The 18,406-nt window shown below is 40.5% G+C and overlaps 1 long non-coding RNA gene across 1 annotated transcript in view; it reads left to right on the top strand.

The window, feature by feature from the left end:
* Positions 1-14,686, top strand: part of LOC147004841 (uncharacterized) — a 42,092-nt gene extending 27,406 nt beyond the window's left edge. The window contains exons 3-4 of the long non-coding RNA XR_015047110.1: positions 13,999-14,128; positions 14,452-14,686. This is a non-coding gene — a long non-coding RNA (uncharacterized LOC147004841). The remainder of the gene's footprint in view (positions 1-13,998; positions 14,129-14,451) is intronic.
* Positions 14,687-18,406: the final 3,720 nt, after the last annotated feature.

An 18,406-nucleotide genomic window follows, 5' to 3' on the forward strand; every position in this document is an offset into this window, starting at 1 on the left:
TTGGATGGCCCATGGCCCATTAGTCCTCTTTTAGAGCTCACTTGAACTGTTTTTGGAGGGTTAGGGGCCTTGATCTCTTGGCAATTGCTAAAGGCTGACAGAAGAGCAATGAGAGGGGCAGCAGTTAGAGTGCCTCAGAAGGTGGTCCATCCAAGGGGTCAGTGTAATGCTAAACAGTTGGTAAGGACCCAGAACTTAAGCAAGGAGGTAGTAACTGTCACTTTGTGTGGAACATTAAGAGAAAAACATGCCTGAGGAAAACTTTTACATCAAGGTTAACATGAGTTACAACTGGCTGGACCATGACAAGAGATCTATAGAAGAATGAGGCAACTGTAATTAGATGTTTGTTTATATCATACATCAGACTCCTGCATAAGGAACAAGCAGCTGGAAGCTTAGTAGAAAAAGTCAGTTAAAGTCAGCATCCAAGGAATGATTCTGAACAGAATGTGTCCAAGTAGAAACTCCTTGCTTTCACATACGATAAACTTGGTATATTTCATTCACACACTAACAATACCAGCTATTATTTAAAGAACAAAGGTAGTCTCTCAAGTAAAACCCAATGTTTGATTAGAAACAATTTGATAAGGTGAAATTTTAATAATTAGGCCCATTACCTACATTCTACATTATCTAGAATGGGAATACATAACTTAATACATATTTTTGTTAACATCAAATTGTTATAATATAATCCAATAAATATATTCTAGTAAATATCAGACTACGTGAAGAGACTATTTAATTTTTAACGTGTAGTCTCCCAAAAGAAATGATTTTCAACATCTAGTTTAAAATGTATAGTTCCAGAAATAATGACCACCTTGTCAAGAGTAAATGATTCACATTACAAAGTTTTCTAAATTTAATTCTATTAACAGAATATTTTAAAATTTTGCTATCTTTGACCATATACTTAACCAACAGATGAAAACACTCAGTCATGTCACATATGTAGTAATAATAATTTACATGTAATGTGGACTGAATTGACAAAGAAGGCAAAAGCCAAGTATCTTTCTACTGATAGCACAAATCTCAAGGTCACTATGTCCTGACAAAGGTAAGCATGTATCTTAACATTCATTCTATTTGAAAATAGATTGGCTGCTTAGAGAAATAAATTATAAAGTGAAATGACCAAATTAAATGAGCTTTTGTCTTTTGGAATTTCTTAGCAAACATCAGTGCCAAAGCCCTTCTGCTCCTTGTAGGCTTCAAGGTGAGAGGACAGGCTCTGGCCCTGGAGCTCTCAATCTGGGTAGAGACTGGATTATATTCTCAAAGCACCACAGGTGAACCCAGGTAGTTGAGAATCCCTTAAACTAAGTAATTTCCTCTAGAAGAATCTAAATGCTTAGGATATCACTTAATCATTTGTTGAGTCTACAGATATAAAACCAACTGTCAAAGAAACCACTTGGGCATTCTGTATAGCTTTCCAAAGCTGTGAGTTTGATGACTGAGTATCTGGCTTCCTTCTTCAATGAAGGAACATGGGTAGTTAGAGTTATTGATGTTGGAATTAGCTTTTACTAAGAGAAAGAACTGAGTAGCAGGATAAAAGTCATGGTCAACTGAACTAGCCTACAGGTCCCATACAAGTCAGATGGTAGGTTTAGGTACAAGGTTGTCCTGGTCACAGCATCTTTATATGTCATTTCAGGAGACATTGAGGGCAGAGTAATTGCTATTTGCTTCTCTGTTATTTGAGATTTTGATTTGATGTAGGTACAGAATCTGAGATAATCTGCTGGGCAAAAAATCTATCGCTTTGTCATGTGATACATGAGGAGTAATTCATCTTTAGGTAAAGAGGAAGGCTGTTTTGTTTTGTTTTGTTTTGTTTCAGTTTGCTTTGTTTTGTTTTATGGTTTGCCCTACATGGCTGAAGATTGTCAGGTTTACACAGTCAGAGCTGGTCACACGTTGATAGCTGGAGTTGGGAGCCATATGCAGCCAGAGGCAGAAGCAGCAGGCTTCCGGCATGTCTTATTTGTCATGCATTCTTGTTTGCAACTTACTCTGGTTAAGTGATTCTTCATCCAAGGAAATTACACATCCCACCATTTGTAACCTCTATGGGAATCTCAGAGTTGTTCAATTTGCTTGTCCCTGATGACTAAGGATGTTGCACATTCTCTGTTGTGAATTCTCTGCTTAGCTCTGTTCCCCATTATTAACTGGGTTATTTGTGTTGTTGGTGTCTAACTTCTTGAGTTCTTTATAAATTTGGGATGTTAGCCCTCTGTTAGATGTAGGGTTGGTAAAGATCCTTTCCCAATCTGTAGACTGTTTTATCCTACTGACAGTGTCCTTTGACTTACAGGGGATCTTTTCAGTTTCATGAGATCCCATTTATAAATTGTTGATCTTAGTGCCTGACCCATTGGTGTTCTGTTCAGGAAGTTGTCTCCTGTACCAATGAGTTCAAGGTTATTTCCCACTTTCTCTAGTGTATGTTGTTTTAGTTTACTTCTTAGTTGTTTTCAAGTACAAAGTGTCTTTTCCTGTGCTGTTCAGTTTTGCTCTCCTTCTCCCTGTCACTGAGTAAGGTGGCCAGCCTAACCCAGGACAGAAACATTGGAAGAAAATTTTAAACAAAGGTGCTTGGGTGTGGAGCAGATGAGCCAAAAATCCAACTTCAGAGCCACCTTCTCTGTAGGGTAGAACATCATGAAACTTTTTTTTTCAATATTATCCATATCTAAAGATATCTCTGTGAGACTGAACCCAGTAATCTACATATCCATAACCATCAGCTTGTGTGTGCCTATAGATGGGAGTAGACAAATTGGAAAGCTTTTACCTCTTAGCTGTTAAAAATATAAACAGGGTTTTCCAGGCTTGGAGAGGCAGAAACCCAAGTAGGTCAAAAGCATAAGGCAAAAGAGTTCTATGTGATCTCAGGAATAGATACAAGTCTGGAGACCCAGCAGAAATGGCAGTAGACATTCCAACTTTGACTGTGAGCCAAGTCATTGAGAAAGATTAAAGTGAACTGTAGGGTATATGTGGCAGGGGCCTTGGACCATGCTAGCATTCTGTCTTGTAGAGTTACCTAAATCATTTTAGGGGTGGTAGAGGGTGGGAGGGACTTGGGAGGAAGAGAGGATGGGGAGCCGAAAAGAAGGGGGCAGGATCAGGTATGAGAGGAGACAGGGATGATATACAGAGGGTCAGGAATTTGAACAGAGGTGTATAACAAAGGGGGGTGGGGATCTGGGGATAGACACCAGCAAGTCCCAGATGCCAGGAAAGCAAGAGGCTCCCAGGACCCAACCGGAATGAGATTAGCTGAAATGCCTAACAAAGGGGAGGAAGAACCTGTAGAGACCATATCCAGAGGTTAGACAAGCCAACCATTGGACTGAGCACTGGGACCCCAATGGAGGAGTTAGAGAAAGGATTGAGGGAGCTGAAGGGGTTTACAACCCCATAGGAAGAACAACAATATCAACCAACCAGACTCCTCCAGAGCTCCCAGAGACTAAACCACCAACCAAAGAGTACACTGCATCCAGCTGCATATGTAGCAGAGGATGGCATTGTCTGACATCAATAGGAGGAGCAGTCCTGTGAAGGCTCGATTCCCCAGTGTAGGGGAATGCCAGGGCTTTGAGGTGAGAGTGGGTGGGTGGGAGAGGGAACATCCTCATAGTAGCAGGGGAAGGAGGATGGGATAAGGGGGCTAGGGAGGGGAAACTGAGTAAGGGGATAACATTTGAAATGTAAATACATAAATTATTCAATAAAAAAAAGGAATTGAGAGATGTGAATTTGGACCAGCAGTAACCTTTTGTCTAATGTATATTGAGGCCAGATCTGGACCAAGAGCTGAACAAGTGAACTTAGTATGAAGTCTCCCAAATGGAGCCTTTTAGATTAGCCTGCAACCAGGATGAGGGTGTGTCTTGGGAATGGAGATGTTGGTACACATGGTGGGGTCCAACATCAAAGTAAAAATAGGGATTAATATCTAGCCACTTAAAGCACCTCCTCAGTCTCAAAATGACCAAATGCACCTGCCAAGTAGGGTGGCATTCCAAACCTCTACAATTCCAGTTAAGAAACTATAGGGCTTGTGGAAGGTCCTCAGAGCTTTCAGCCAGTGGAGAATTCCTGGAATTAGAATACTCAGCCAGACTTTCTTAGCCAGTAGAAAGTCTCCAGTGCCTTTGACCGACTGGGTTTTAAGACAGATAGAAAAATAATTCCAGTGAGCTCCCAGACTTAATTAGAACACCTCTAAGTTGAATCCAATAGATTACCTTCTCTTTGCAGCTTAGTATGTTGCTTGAATGTTTTCATCGAATACAGCTTGGCCTCCCACATATAATAAAGTCAGATAGTGTCAGGTGAGACGATAAAGTGAAGAGAAAGAACAAAGACTAAGTGAAGAGAAAAGGCTGCCTGAGGGAAGTGGGTAGACCTGCTTAGCCCCCTCACCCCAGGCATAAGGATCGTATAAGAGCCAGGGATGTTTGTCCTTGGGTGGGCTTGAGTCACTTAGTGGGCTCAGATTTCCCAGCCCCAGTCTTCAGCACCATACGTTAGACTGTGTAAAGGCAGTTATAGAAAGACAGAAGGAGGACTAACCTTGGACATGACCACGTTTATTCATGGTAAGGGAGCTTTTTGTCACCCATGTGTGCAGATATCCAAAATACCTACAGGGAAGATGGGATGTAGTCCTTATAGGGGTTGAAGAGACTTTGGGGAAGCTGGGAAGTGTAGTCTTTCAATAGACAACTATCATACCCCTCTACCACCCCTAAGCTCCCACCCCAGACAGAGACAGTACCAGGAGTTGTAAGCATTGGGGAGTTGGTGGTAAGGGCTACTCTGGTCCCCTCATGGGAAGGTATAGTGAAAATATATCACCGACTTGACACATGAACTCACTAGGCAGTACATTTATGGTCTTGTTCTCTGGCTGTAAGGAATACAGTGCTGCTACTTAAAAGCCATCTGGTTTACAGTATTTTGTTACAGATAAAGTTAATTTGTATAAGCCAAGGAGTGGTTCAGCTATACGTCATCTGACAGAAACTTAACTCAGAATGGTTCATAGACCTAAATGTAAAATTTCAGTCAATAAGATTTTCAAAAGAAAATAATGGAGATCTTTGTGATTATGAATTAGGCAATGAGTTTTTGGCTCTTCTACTAAAAGCATTATCTATAAAGAAGGTTTTTTTTTTAATATAAACTGGGCCTCATCAAAATTTAAAACTTCAGCTCTGCCAAAAATACTTTTAAAAGAATAAAAAGACAGTCTGCAGGCTTGGCAAGTGTATTTACAAATCACGGAACTGACAATGGTGTTTCAAGCAGACTGAAGATGTCCCACCCTGAACCATAGAAGAGCAAATAATCCAATTAAAACCAGACAAAGACTTGAATGTAAATTTCACCAAACATCTTTGGAAGGAAAATAAGCACATCAAAAGTAGTACCTACACACCTTGGAGAGCAGTAAATATTGTTGTTAGAAATGCAAAATGATGCTGCTACTTGGGAAAACAGCTTAAGAATATCTTAGAAATTTAGGTATGTTTATCATTTAAAGCAGCAACCTTACTTTTAGTCACATAACCACGCAGAAAACTTTGTTCACACAGATAATTGCACATGGATTTTGATACCAGTTTGATTGTTAGTACTAGTGTGTGGAGACTATACCAATGTCCTTCGATTGATAAATGGATGAACAAAACCAGTGTTTCCACAGAGGGGACTATTACTTAAGTAAAAAAAGAAAACCTAGTGCGATAAATATTGGTAAATGCAACATGATGGACTTTTAAATGTGTTGTGATGAGTGAAAAGTTATGTTTGAAATGCTGTGTGATATATTCTTTTATAAATAAATAGGTTGTGGTAGTGGTTTTGTGTGTGTGTGTGTGTGTGTACTGGGTTTCAGTCCCACAGCTGTGTGTAGCACATCACTGAAGTATGCCCCATCCTTGTTTCTGGGACATTTTGGACAAGAACGGTCAGGGGCTTGGGTTTGGGAGATTACTAAGGGAATCTGAGAGAAAACCTTGAAAAGTAACAGAACTGTGTAACAAAAGAACATTTTTGTTGTAAGTCTACCAATAAATGTAAAACTTCCTCTGAATTTCTATTCCCACACCAGACATCTCCCTTTGAATGAGATTTTGGACTGATGGGCTGATATCTGCCTTTGGCTGTTCACTGAGGATCATAAACCTCAGTACTAGAGCAAACTCCAGAGCTTTGCTCCCCAAACCTGCCTCATCTCCAGCCTTTTGTGCATCACTTGATGGCAGTTCTAGTTGCTCAATCCATCGTGCCCAAAGTCATCTTTGAGCTTCCTCGTTATCTGCCATCTCACCCAGAAGCCAGTCATCTTTTGTTTGGTTGGTTGGGTTTTTGTTGTTGTTGTTTTCAAGGCAGGGTTTCTCTGTGTAGTCCTGGCTGTTCTGGAACTCACTCTGTAGACTAGGCTGGCATTGACCTCACAGAAGTCTGCCTGCCTCTGCATTTGCTGGAATTAAAGACATGTGCCACCACACTTAGCAGAAGCTAAGTCCTTCTGAAACATAATCAAAATGTCAATACTATTAGCCCTATTGATTTGGTTCAAGCCAAACATGGAGGTCTGCCCACAGTTCCTATTTCAGAAAGAACTTGCCAGGCTATAGGAAGTGCTGTCTGAAGTCTGTTTCAGCTTCTGGAAGCCAATCACTGGCTCCCTCCAGCCTTTCAGGCTCTCTTGCCCTTTAACAAAGGAGGCTGGAAGACCACTTGCCTCAGGGCCTTTATATCTGCATTTTTTCCTGCTCAGCTTTTCTTCCCCTAGGTATTCTCTGTATTAGTAGTCTTCTAGGGCTGTTATAATAAAGGTCACAAGATTTCCTCCTACTGGGTTGCCTCATCCAGCCTTGATATGAGGATTTGTGCCTAGTCCTTTTGTAATTTGTTAAGCTATGTTTGGTTGATATCCCTGGCAGATCTGCTCTGTTTTTCTTTTTTCTTTTTCTTTCTTCCTTCCTTTCTTTTTTTTTTTTTTTTGGAAGGGAAATGGAGGAGTGAATCTGGGAAAAAGGAGAAGTAGGAGGAGGGACTGGGAGGAGAGGTATGGAGAAAGGGAAAGGGGAGAGTGTGGTTGAGATGTAATGTATGACAGAAAAATTAACATAAGGTATATTTATGACTTAAAAGAAAAGAAACTAATTTTCCAGTAGTTCTGGAAGCCCTAAGTCTGAACTCGAGGTGCACACTCCTTTATAGGTGAGGCTACTTCTGCCACCCTTCAGAGTTTCCTGCTATCCTTGGTTTGTGGCCTTACCACCCCAATAGCTGATTTTCTTGTCACACGAGTTTTTCTGTGTCTGAGTATCCCTCATCTATGTCCTATAAAGGCACTGCGATTGGATTTAGGGTCTACCCAAATATTCCAGAATGCTCTAGGGATTTTATTCCAAGATCACTACCTAAATTGTATCCCCCTCCCAATGGCTCCCTTTCAAAATAAAGTCACATTCATGTATTCTGGGAATACTCACATACTCAATCCACTCTAGCCTCTTAGCTCACTTCATTTCTGCTTTCCAGTTTTTCCTCAGCAGGTACTCTCTGGACATGGATCCTACCCCCACCACCATGCTGAAAAACAAAACTGCTCTGACACATCCCCTTTATTTGCTTAATTCTCTACAGAATGCTTACCACCATCTGACATGGTATATACTATACTGACTTGTTATTTATTATGAATGGAAGTCTACCTCTGCCATTAGAACTACCAGGTTCTTTTGTTTCTTGGTTTTGTACAATGTTGGGTGCAGAAACATTGTCCAATGAATAGTCACTGTTGTCATTTTTACAGTTGCTTACATGTGTCTGAAGAGGATAAGTCATTTTACAAAGTATGACATTCAAAGCAAGGTGTCTCCCACCCAAGCTACTCTTCTAACATGATAACAGGTCCTACTTGCTGGTAGACAACACATTTAGTGGGGCTAGGATCTCTAGGGATATCCGTCAGCTTTTGGTTGAAAAAACATGTCTGCCCTCCTCTAAAGGTTTTCTCCCGTTCTCAACTTTACACAGCCCCATTTCCCAGTGAAGAGCTTTCTCTTGTGACATATTTAAGTCTCATGTTATAACAGATGCCCACCACCTTCTTTGTCCTAAGTGGCAGAAGAGAAGAGAATAACTCTCTCCAAAGCCCTTGCATTTGGAGATTATTAGCAAGCCACCCTATGGGCATTGTCGGTACAGACAAAACACTCTGTACCAGTTTCCAGAAGTCTCATTTTATTATTCTCCTTCTTCCCACTTCTGTCTCCCTTTCCCTGCAATAGGTTTGTGATAAAATGCAGGATGAGATTTTTGGCTTGTAGCAGGCACTGCCCTTAGGTGATGTTCTATAAATAATGAATGGAACAGAACAACATTTTTTAAAATGCATGTTTTGGCACATATTCAATTAGTAGTGTTGGCACTTGCAAATCTAGCAAATAAGTGCTTTTCCCTGGCAAGCAATGCTTCAGCTCTAGCTCTTAAGGCCTACTTTCTGGGCATCTCATTTACAAACAGAAGCAAATACTCTAGAGTCAAGGGAGAGGCAGATAAGTCCTATCCATTCCCTGGCAAGGAGACTGGTGAGCAGGGATTTTGCCCTCTGGGATAGGAAGACATCCTGGTCTTTCTACATTGGTCACACTGGTTTACGGAGCTCCAGAGGGCAGAAGCATTTGCTCATTCCATCGTGTTCTAAAAAACAAAGCCAGATTTTTTAAAAAAGCTATTATTTGGATGGATATTACTGTGTGTTCTAAGGGCCAGATTCTCAGTCCATGAAGCTTTGTGGTGATGTGCGTGGAGACTCCTCTCATACTAGGCTATGGGAATTTTTCTAAGAAGAGAAACTTAAGCCAAATTCTCAACCAATATAATTCTGTGAATTCCCATAGAATTACGTAAGTTGGGAATCTGTGTACATGCGTGTATACAACTTGCAGTATTTTATGAGGTCAATTCCACTATTGAGATGACCATAAAAGTCTCTCAGTCACATTGTTATTCTTTCTGAGGGGTCATGTTCTTAGGCTAGAATTCCACATGAAGTAAATGGGAAACTGTGTATGTCTATATGTATGAAAGAATATGTGCCTGCACATCACCTCACCATCTGCATGAAAATAAACTCCATGGCTATGATTTGGGTTTGTTTCATTCTTTCCAGGATTTTCTTCTTTCCTTCATAGTTTAGTTTGATTGAAATAGGGTAACCCCATTTATGGATGGTTCTCATCAACTCTGAACAAATGAGCTCTTTAAATTTTTGTGAAAATGCTTAAGAATTCCATTCAGGAACTTCCTGAACAATTTGGAATTGGCTGTAGCACCTTTCTGTCCCCTGCCTGCTAATGCAAATGCTTTTATCTTTCTTAAGGACTATTTGGTGGAAAGCTTTGGTCATTGGAGGTTTCAATGGAACTTTTAAACCTGCAAAGAATAAATCCTACATGTGCAAGAGGGAGGAGCAGCAGCAAACTAGCTCGTGGAAACTTTCTGTTTCCCCCTCCAGCCATTGGTTGGGTGCCAACTGTAGTTAGCACTGGCAGAACATACCAGTGTTTTGGTGAAGGGCATTTCTTGGACTGTGTTACGAACATTGGTGGTCTTCCTCTGGTTGGATCTATAGGGGCAACTGCCAGCACCTCTAACTTGAAAGTGCTTGGACATAAAGGTGAAAGCAGACTCTACACCTCAGACTCAGGGATGAGTAGAGACACAGCTATTCTTGATGACATTGTTTTGTAACCGATTTTTCCAACAGTTTAAAATAAGACAATTAAAAGGACCAAATTATTGGTGGAAAGCAGAAAGAAGTGATTTATTTGATGAAGCCATATTGGGAAGAGGCACAAAGAGATCCAGCTACTCTGCCAAGTCTGGCTTTGGGGTCCTGAAGTAAGACCGAAGTTTAAATAGAGGGCCAAGGGCATGCACAGCAAAGCAAGGATTAAGGCATCTACCATTAACCCCTTTTTGTCTGGGCTTCCATCCCATTCTTTTAGGTCGTCTGACAAGTTGTTAGAAATGTGTGAAACCTTTCTGGGAGACAAGATCCCCTTCTAGTTGGTGCCTTTTCCTTCTCCCAGAGTGATATTTCTGGGGTGTGCTAGCTGATAGTCTATGTCAACTTGACACACAAACTAGAATTATATGGAAAGAGAGATTCTAAATTAAGAAAAATGCCTCTATATAATCCAACTATGAGACATTTTCTTAATTAGTTACTAATAGGGGAGGGCCCAGCCCATTGTGGATGAGGTCATTCCCAGGCAGGTAGTCCTGGTTCTATAAGAAAGCATGCTGAACAAACCAGACTGGGGAGGCCAGTAAGCATAATCTCTCCATGGCCTCTGCATCAGCCCCTGCCTCCAGGTTCCTGCCCTGTTTGAATTCCTGTCTTAACTTCCTATGATGATGAACAGTGATATGGAAGTGTAAGCCCTTTCCTTCCAAGCTTGATTTTTGGTCATGGTGTTTCATTGCAGCAATAGGAACCCTAACTAAGACATGAAGAAATTCCCATTCCTTTGGGTTCCACCATTTCAGTAGTCTGACAGATTGAGAGACTCAAGTGCCTCTCTAGATAGCTTCATTTCTGCCAGGTGATTACAACTCTTCCTGTTTTCTTTCCCCTAGTACAGGGACTGTTTTTCTTTTCTAGCCCTGCAAACAGTGTCTTTCCTTCCTCTTTGTTTCAAGGTTCTCTCATATTTCAAAGACAATCAGTTCAGCAAAATCTATATCCTTCAAGCCCAGGGCCTGACTCTCATCTTGGGGAGTTCACAGCCTATGAGAGAAGAGTGATGGCAAAGCCATGGATACTATGTGGCATCTTGGATATCATATGGCAACACAGACCCAAGGTACTCACTCAGTCAGGGTTCTGGATAAGAGAAAATAGTCAGGGACCTTAGGAGAAGAATCAAGATGTGGGCATGTGGTAGAGGAGTCCAGCGCAGACTTCGGAAACACCTTGAGTAAAATCTAGGCATGACTCTGCATGCCTGTAAGCCCAGTATATAGGAGGCAGAGGCAGGAAGATCATAAATGCAAGGCCAGCAGCTTTAGCTACATAGTGAGACCCCACCTCAAAACAAAACAGAACAAAAGAAACAAAAAAGGAATGCTCATGACTTTGGAAAACACTTGGCTGTCAAGCTAAGAGCTAAATGCCTGAGCATGCCCACAGAACTCAGCACTTGGCTGGTGTCTCTCACCTCAAGATTCTACTCTCAATTGTTTCCCTTGTGCGTGACCTTTGCCACAGATGTTCTTAATATTAAGGGCCTTCCTTTCTCACATTCCTGCATGTTTACATTGGCTACCTGAATCACCTTTTCCAGCTCTTTTTTTCTTCCATTTTTCACAATTTCAGTTAAAACTTTCTCTTCTTTCTGACTCTGTTCTCCCCATAAGTGATAGTCTTGGTATTTCCATTGCCACTTGTATACAGGTATACAGTATTGTCAATTTGGGCTCATTTCTTTGGACTGAGATGGGGGTCTCTCAGCTCTGTTTCTAAAGTACCTAAGAAGATGATTAATGGTAGAGAGGAAAAACTTTTCATATATCCTCTTAGGTTCAGTAGGAAGGAGATTAAAAAATAAAAGGGTAAAACAAAATGAAAGATTAACAAGAGAAGAAAATAGGTTTAACATACACTCATCTTGGCAAGTCCCAAACAAATATCATTTAAGATCCATTAGAATTTGGAGGTATACCATCTGACTAAGGGATGCAAAAGACAGTTCTGAGAGAGCAAATGACTTTAGGGAAAATAAATGGTCTGAATAGGTGGGAGATATGATACTTCTATGATAAATTCCAGGCTATTTATTTTTTGTAAAGATTTATTGATATGTGTATATGTGTGTGCACATGCACTTTAGTGCACACAAGCACATGTGAACACATACACAGTCACTCAAACACAGTGCAGTGTCCACAGAGACCACAATTGTGTGTTGGATCTTCTGGAGTTGGAGTTTCAGTCAGTTCTTACATGGGTGTTGGTAACATAACTCGGAGCAAGAACTGTAGGTAATGTTGACCTCTGAGCCATCTCTCCAGCCTCTATTAGGCTATTTCTTTTCTTGACTAATGATGACCTCAGTTTAGTGACGCATCCATCTTTCCAGGTTGGAAACCTCTAGGGAAAAGGAGTTATAACAAAAGTTGAAGTTGAAAAGGAGTTGAATTATTATGAGAATGTTCTACTTCTAGAAACATGAGTGGAGTTCAGAGAAAAATCCTCTTCCTGCAGCTGATGATTCTCAAATATCTTTAGCTCAAAATAATCTGTATGCCCTTGTAGTGTGTTTTGGACTCCATCACTAGCATGTAGTAGATACTACACACACACACACACACACACACACACACGGAAAAAAACATTTAATGAAATAAGAAGAGCACTATTGAAGGATGGTGTGACTTCTTAAAGTAAGGAAACTCACCTTTCCAAAGAACAGCATCTGCTCCTCTGATAAAGAAACCCATCCCAAGCTAAAGTTTCCATTCAGGAATAACTTCAGGTGTCTATCTCACTATCTATTCTCGAAAAACTATGAAACTTTCTTGTCCCATCCCCACTCTCATCTCCTTCAAAGCCCTGGCTCTCCTATCCTCATGATAACTAACCTTCATTCCCATGGGAAGCAATCTTTCTCTTGAGGTCAAAGTCATGTCTTGCTGAGTTCCTTCCTCCTTCTGCTTCTCCATGAGCAGGAGGTAAGCAGCCCCCTCAGGTTTATTTTCCCATACCCATAATCAGCCTCATCTCAGGTATATAGCAGTGGGGCCAAATGATCACAGACTGAAACCATAAATCAAAATAAATCTTTACCTGTTTCAATTGATTTTCTTAGTGATTTTGTCACAGTGGCAGAAAGCTGACTAACATCCTTCAAGAAGCCAAGGAGGAACTGCATTTTAAGACAGCCTAGGGAAGGGAAGGAGAAGAATAACTACAGAGTATCTTCTATAGCTCAAAGGTCCAACATAGTCTCATACCATACTTGGGAGAAAGTGGAAGATGATTCATGAGTTAGAAGCTAGCTTCAGTTGCACAGAAAGATGCTATATCAGTGTGTGTGTGTGTTTTGCATGTATATACACTCCATGAGGTACTTTGGAAGCAATGACCAGTGCTTTGCTCATTCTTGCCTGCAAAGACACCTGTGCTTTCTATTTCCTCTGCCTGGAGGATGTAGCTCATAACACCTACCTGTTGCCTCATCCAAGACATTTTTTATTGTTCTCTGAGCAATGGAAGCATCCTACAGTGTTCTGCTGACAATACATACCTCATTATCCAAAGTAGGTTGTTCTGTACCATAATGGATTATTTAAAAAAGGGCTGCCACAAATGGTTTCTCCTTCAGTTCAACACATGTAACATGGATGGACATTAGGGATATTCTGCCCAGAGAAAAATACCCAGTCACAAAAGGATAAAGATTGCATGGTTATAGTTATGCGAGATCCTAAGGTAGTCACATACATGGAGACAGGTGGAATGGTGACTGCTTGGGGCAGGAGCTAGGGAAATTGGAGAAGAAATATGTAATAGAGATAGTTTCCGGTTTTCAAGTTCTAATACTAGATTGTGCAGTTATATGAGTATGTCTACTCCTATTGAACTATATACGTAAAATGACTAACATGATACATTTTATATTATGTACTTTCATACCACAATTAAAATTTTGAAGAATAACCACAGCAATATTTTGGGGTTCATGATTTCTTGTCAAATTCCTAAGTGATGGAGTCCATTTATGTTCACCTTGAACCTGGTCAGACTATTGTGACTGCAGACTTACAAAGTATCCAAGAAAGGATACATTGTGGCTGAGTCATAATGATGATATAATAAGACCAGGCTTTTGCTCTTTTGGCATCCTGCAGTTCTCATGTATAACCTTTGACTACCAGGAATCCACAATGCAACAGAAGCTACATGGAGAGAGCAAGGAGATAATGCTAGAGCGAGCTTTGAAGATGCTTCAGCTTTTCATGCAGCTGCTTGAGTCTGCCCAGGACCAGCCCAGAGGCCTTTGAGTGAGTAAGTGGTTCCTGGCTGACTCTGGCTGTAGCTTTCAAGCTAACCCCATTGATAGTGATTAGAGAATGTACTAGCTGCCTCCTCTAAGCCCTGCCCAGATCAGAGATTGGTAAGCACACACACTAAAAAATGTTCATAAGTTAATCAATTTGTACTGATTTATCTAGGATTTTTTTTCTGTTTTAGCAGTAAGGATTCTATATATCTGGAATCTCATTGGAGCCAGGCAAACCAAGATTATGGGATTATTGTGGATTTTGCCCCATATTCACTTATTAAAATCCTAACCCAAAGCCCCTCAAAATTTTATTTTTTTTTTGTAGGTGGTGACTTTTGAAGAGGAAATTAAACTACAAGTGAGGTTGCTATGGGGAGCCCTAACCAAATATCACTGAAGTCTTTCCTCTAAAGAAGAAACTTAACTGCAGGCTGTACAGTTAGGGCACAACTATGTGAACACATGGAAAGACAATGATCATCTTTAAATCAAGTAGGGAGGTTCAGAACAAACCTGTCCTGCTGACATGAACTTCTAGATGGTCATGGACTTCAAGACCCTGGAACTCTGGTAAAATCAATTTTGGTCATTAATCCTCCCAGTCTGTGGTGTTTGCTATGGCAGCACAAACTGTCTCAGAGTTCTGTTCCCTCAAAATTCATAATGAAGAACTATCCCCCATTGTGATATTTTGAGGTGGAGATGTTGGGAAGTGATCTGGTTTAGATGAGGTCATGAGGGTGGGAACCCCATAATAGGATTTGGGCCTTTACAAGGCAGGGATCAAGAGGCCATGTGAGAACTCAGTGGAACACTGCCATCTACAAGCCAAGAAGCAAGACCTCATCATGACCATGGTTGCTTACACCCTGCTCATGGATAGCTTAGCCTTAGATTTTTTTTTCCTTTTTGGGGTGGGAGGCAGTCTCAATTTGTAGTCCTGGCTTCCCTTGAACTTGAGATCTTTCAGGGTGGTGAGATTACAGGAATGTATGAGAATGCCCAACATAATGCCTCAGATTTGTGACAAGAAGTGTGTGTGTGTGTGTGTGTTTGTGTATGAGAGATATTTCTTCCTGTGCTGGTATGGAACTCAGGATCTTTCACATGCCAGGAAAGTATTCTTTCACAGGTATGTTATCTGTTAAACCAACGAAGACAACCATTGTTGTCGCTATTGTACTGAGACAAAGAGATGTGAAGCAGTTTGCTCTATAGCAATACAAACCAGAACGACTGGATAGTTGACCCTTGAAGACAGAGGTAATGTCTTTCCTTTTCCATTTCTAGGACTTTGTACATAAATATTCTTCAGAGGATGTTTTAAATGTGAGAATAACTGGCTAAACAATTCGTACACTGAGGGCATACAAACTGAGCAGCACATCAGGTGAATTATATAACTTTATATAAGCAGGCTTTACATTATCTGTGTGTGAAGCAATATGACAAAACAGATTGTCTTCAGCAGCTTAGCTCTGTTCTTTCCTCTGGCAAGCACAGGCTCTGTGATTGCTTCTACCTCTCTGCAATTGCTCAGTGGCCCAAATGTGGTTAGCAATCAGACCTTTTGCTTAGTTAATCTCCCACCCGGCAGTGGCTATCGAAACATATAAAAATCATCTTGCCTTACATCTGCTTCTCCAATCATCACAGCCTGAGATTTCAAACCATTATCTGTCTATAATGATGCCTCTCTTTTTTTCCATTGTGTTCAGATTGATTGAGTTTGAAAGTCTTGGATCCTTTTTGCTGAAAGATGAACCTCCAGGGTTTACAACTCCTCACCCAGGTCTCCATTTGTAGTCATGAACATCTGATTGTTCCCTACTAGTTAAGCTGCAGGTGGACTACACTAGTAAAATAAACACCACTGCTCACGTTTGTGTGCAATCCAGAATATCACCCAGATGTTTGGATGAATACCTTGGGATCAGCTGTGGGAAAGACACACAGAGATGTTATGATAAGCAGAGGCTCTTGACAGATAAGATGTACAACCCACAGTGAGATGTGCTGGGGTGGTGGATGCCAAGAGGCTATACCAGTAGATTCCTCTATTGAACCCAGACTTGACTCTGCTATTCCTGCAGCATTGTTGATTGCGGGAATAAACAAAGTAGATTAAAAGAAAAAGATAGCAAAAACAGCTCTCTGCACAGTTCAGAGTTAGACACTAGTGTCAGAATGTAAAGTGTCAGTGAGATTGTCATGGTCCCTGGGTCAGGAAGTCCTTTCACTCTGATCTGGTTGCTTCTATTCTGTGTAGCTGAGACTCATAGTGGTGGCACATGGGCAGGCAATCTCCAACTTGGGAGTGAGTTTGCACCAGATGAGAAAGAAAAGCTCATTTTTCAGCTTGAAATAATTTACCCATGTACAGATTATATGACTTACCAATATATATTCCAATCAGCTTTCTCAAACAGGATGCATACATATAAACAGTAACCAGATCAAAACACAAAAACCTGGGCTTTAGAGATGGCTCAGGATAAAAACATATATGCTTTTGCAGAGGCTCAAGATAGGGCAAACACCCATGTCAGGCAGCACACAGCAAACTGAAACTTCAGTTCTAGGAGGATCCAATGCCCTCTTCTGGCCTCTGTTGGAACCCACATGTACATGGCACCCCCTACTCCACAAGCAGACACACTTATACACATAAATTAGAAAAAGATAAACAAGATCTGTAACACCTCAGAGATCCCTTTTACTCCCCAATCACCATCCATATCCTCTAGGCTCACTTCTACTATGGTATCTAAATATATCAACATGTTTTGCCTGTTGGGAGGCTTACAATTTTGAATCTGATTTCTGTATCCAGTTTTTGTCTACTTTATGGGTTCTTCTTCCTTCCACAGTTCCCCAACCTCTTCTTCCCTTTCAATGGATCAGAAAAATGGATATAAAGGGAAGGAGGCAACGTTAGCATTAGACTACTTCATGCTGATTAGGGGCATCAAGTTTCTTGGGGCAAGCTTGATCATTTCCATCAAGATAGATAATTTCTTCTTGGTGTTGTTTCTTCTTTGTACATGACAAACAGCAACCAACCAACAACCCACTAACAACAACCCTACCTCTCAGGGCCCTACCATTTCTATACCCTCTGAAGAGTCCCCAGAATTTCAAATGTCGCACAATCACAGAAACTATCTGCAGCTGGCAAAATAACATCCCAGCTAGAGCACAGGGCAAATCATAGTCAGCTGCTACAGACAATCTGAAGCAGCCCTATATCTCACACCAGGGATTAAAATGAAACCATATTCTTGGAATATTTCTGTATTTTTAAAGAAACCAAAATTCTCACTACAGGTATATATTTGCTTCATATAGTATCTGTAAACTTTATCAAGATGTATGTATAGACCATTCTCAGAAACAAACTCCTTTGTGAGAATCTATTACAATTTTCTTATCCATTCTGCGGTTGTGCATTTGACTAATCCCCAGTTTTGCCTATTATAGGATGAGTCATTCAGAAAGTATATATTATAAAACTCTGGGCTACAGATGTCAAGCTTCTCAAGACATATTACACAGGTGAATCACTTCCATGATTTTTCATGGAACTGTGTGCAAATATTCTTTGATATTCTTTCCATCTAGGACATAATCATATAATCACACATGAGACTGTGCTGGTTGTTTTGCTTATTATAGCTGCTGCTGTGAACATTTTATCTCTTACCTTTTGTTAACATAAACAGATTATGTCTATTGGATATAGAGCTAAAGGTAGTCTGGATCAGAAATTCTTGTATTTTGTGGTTGCAATTTATGCAGGGGAAATGTGGTTAAAGAGGTGGTAGCATGGACACTCATTATATTGTAAAATTGCATTCCAGAACTAGTCCAAGGAAATTTTAGTGGGCAAAGAAAGACTAGTGTAGGATTTTATCCCTGGCTTTATCTTGAACATACATGACCTTAATTCTTACATACAAGAATTGCAAGAAGAAAGCTTCTTTATCATTCTGTTTTCCATTACTATAAAAAATACCTGAGGCTGAAAAAAATGTTTAACTCACAGGCCTAGAGGTTCAAAGTTATAGATCAGCTCTGGTGAGAGCCTCATAACAAATAATATCACAATAGTGTGTGTGTGTGTGTGTGTGTGTGTGTGTGTGTGTGTGTAGACAAAGTGATGCAGGATGTTATAGAGACTAAAGTCTCACAATAACTTGAATCTCTTCCAAGGGTATTTCTTAATAATCTAACAGCCTCCAACTAGACTCTTTCTTAAAGGTTCCACCATATCTTAATAA

This window comes from Mus caroli, unplaced genomic scaffold, assembly GCF_978045245.1.
Source record: "Mus caroli unplaced genomic scaffold, Mus_caroli_1 scaffold_5, whole genome shotgun sequence".
Lineage (NCBI taxonomy): Eukaryota > Metazoa > Chordata > Mammalia > Rodentia > Muridae > Mus > Mus caroli.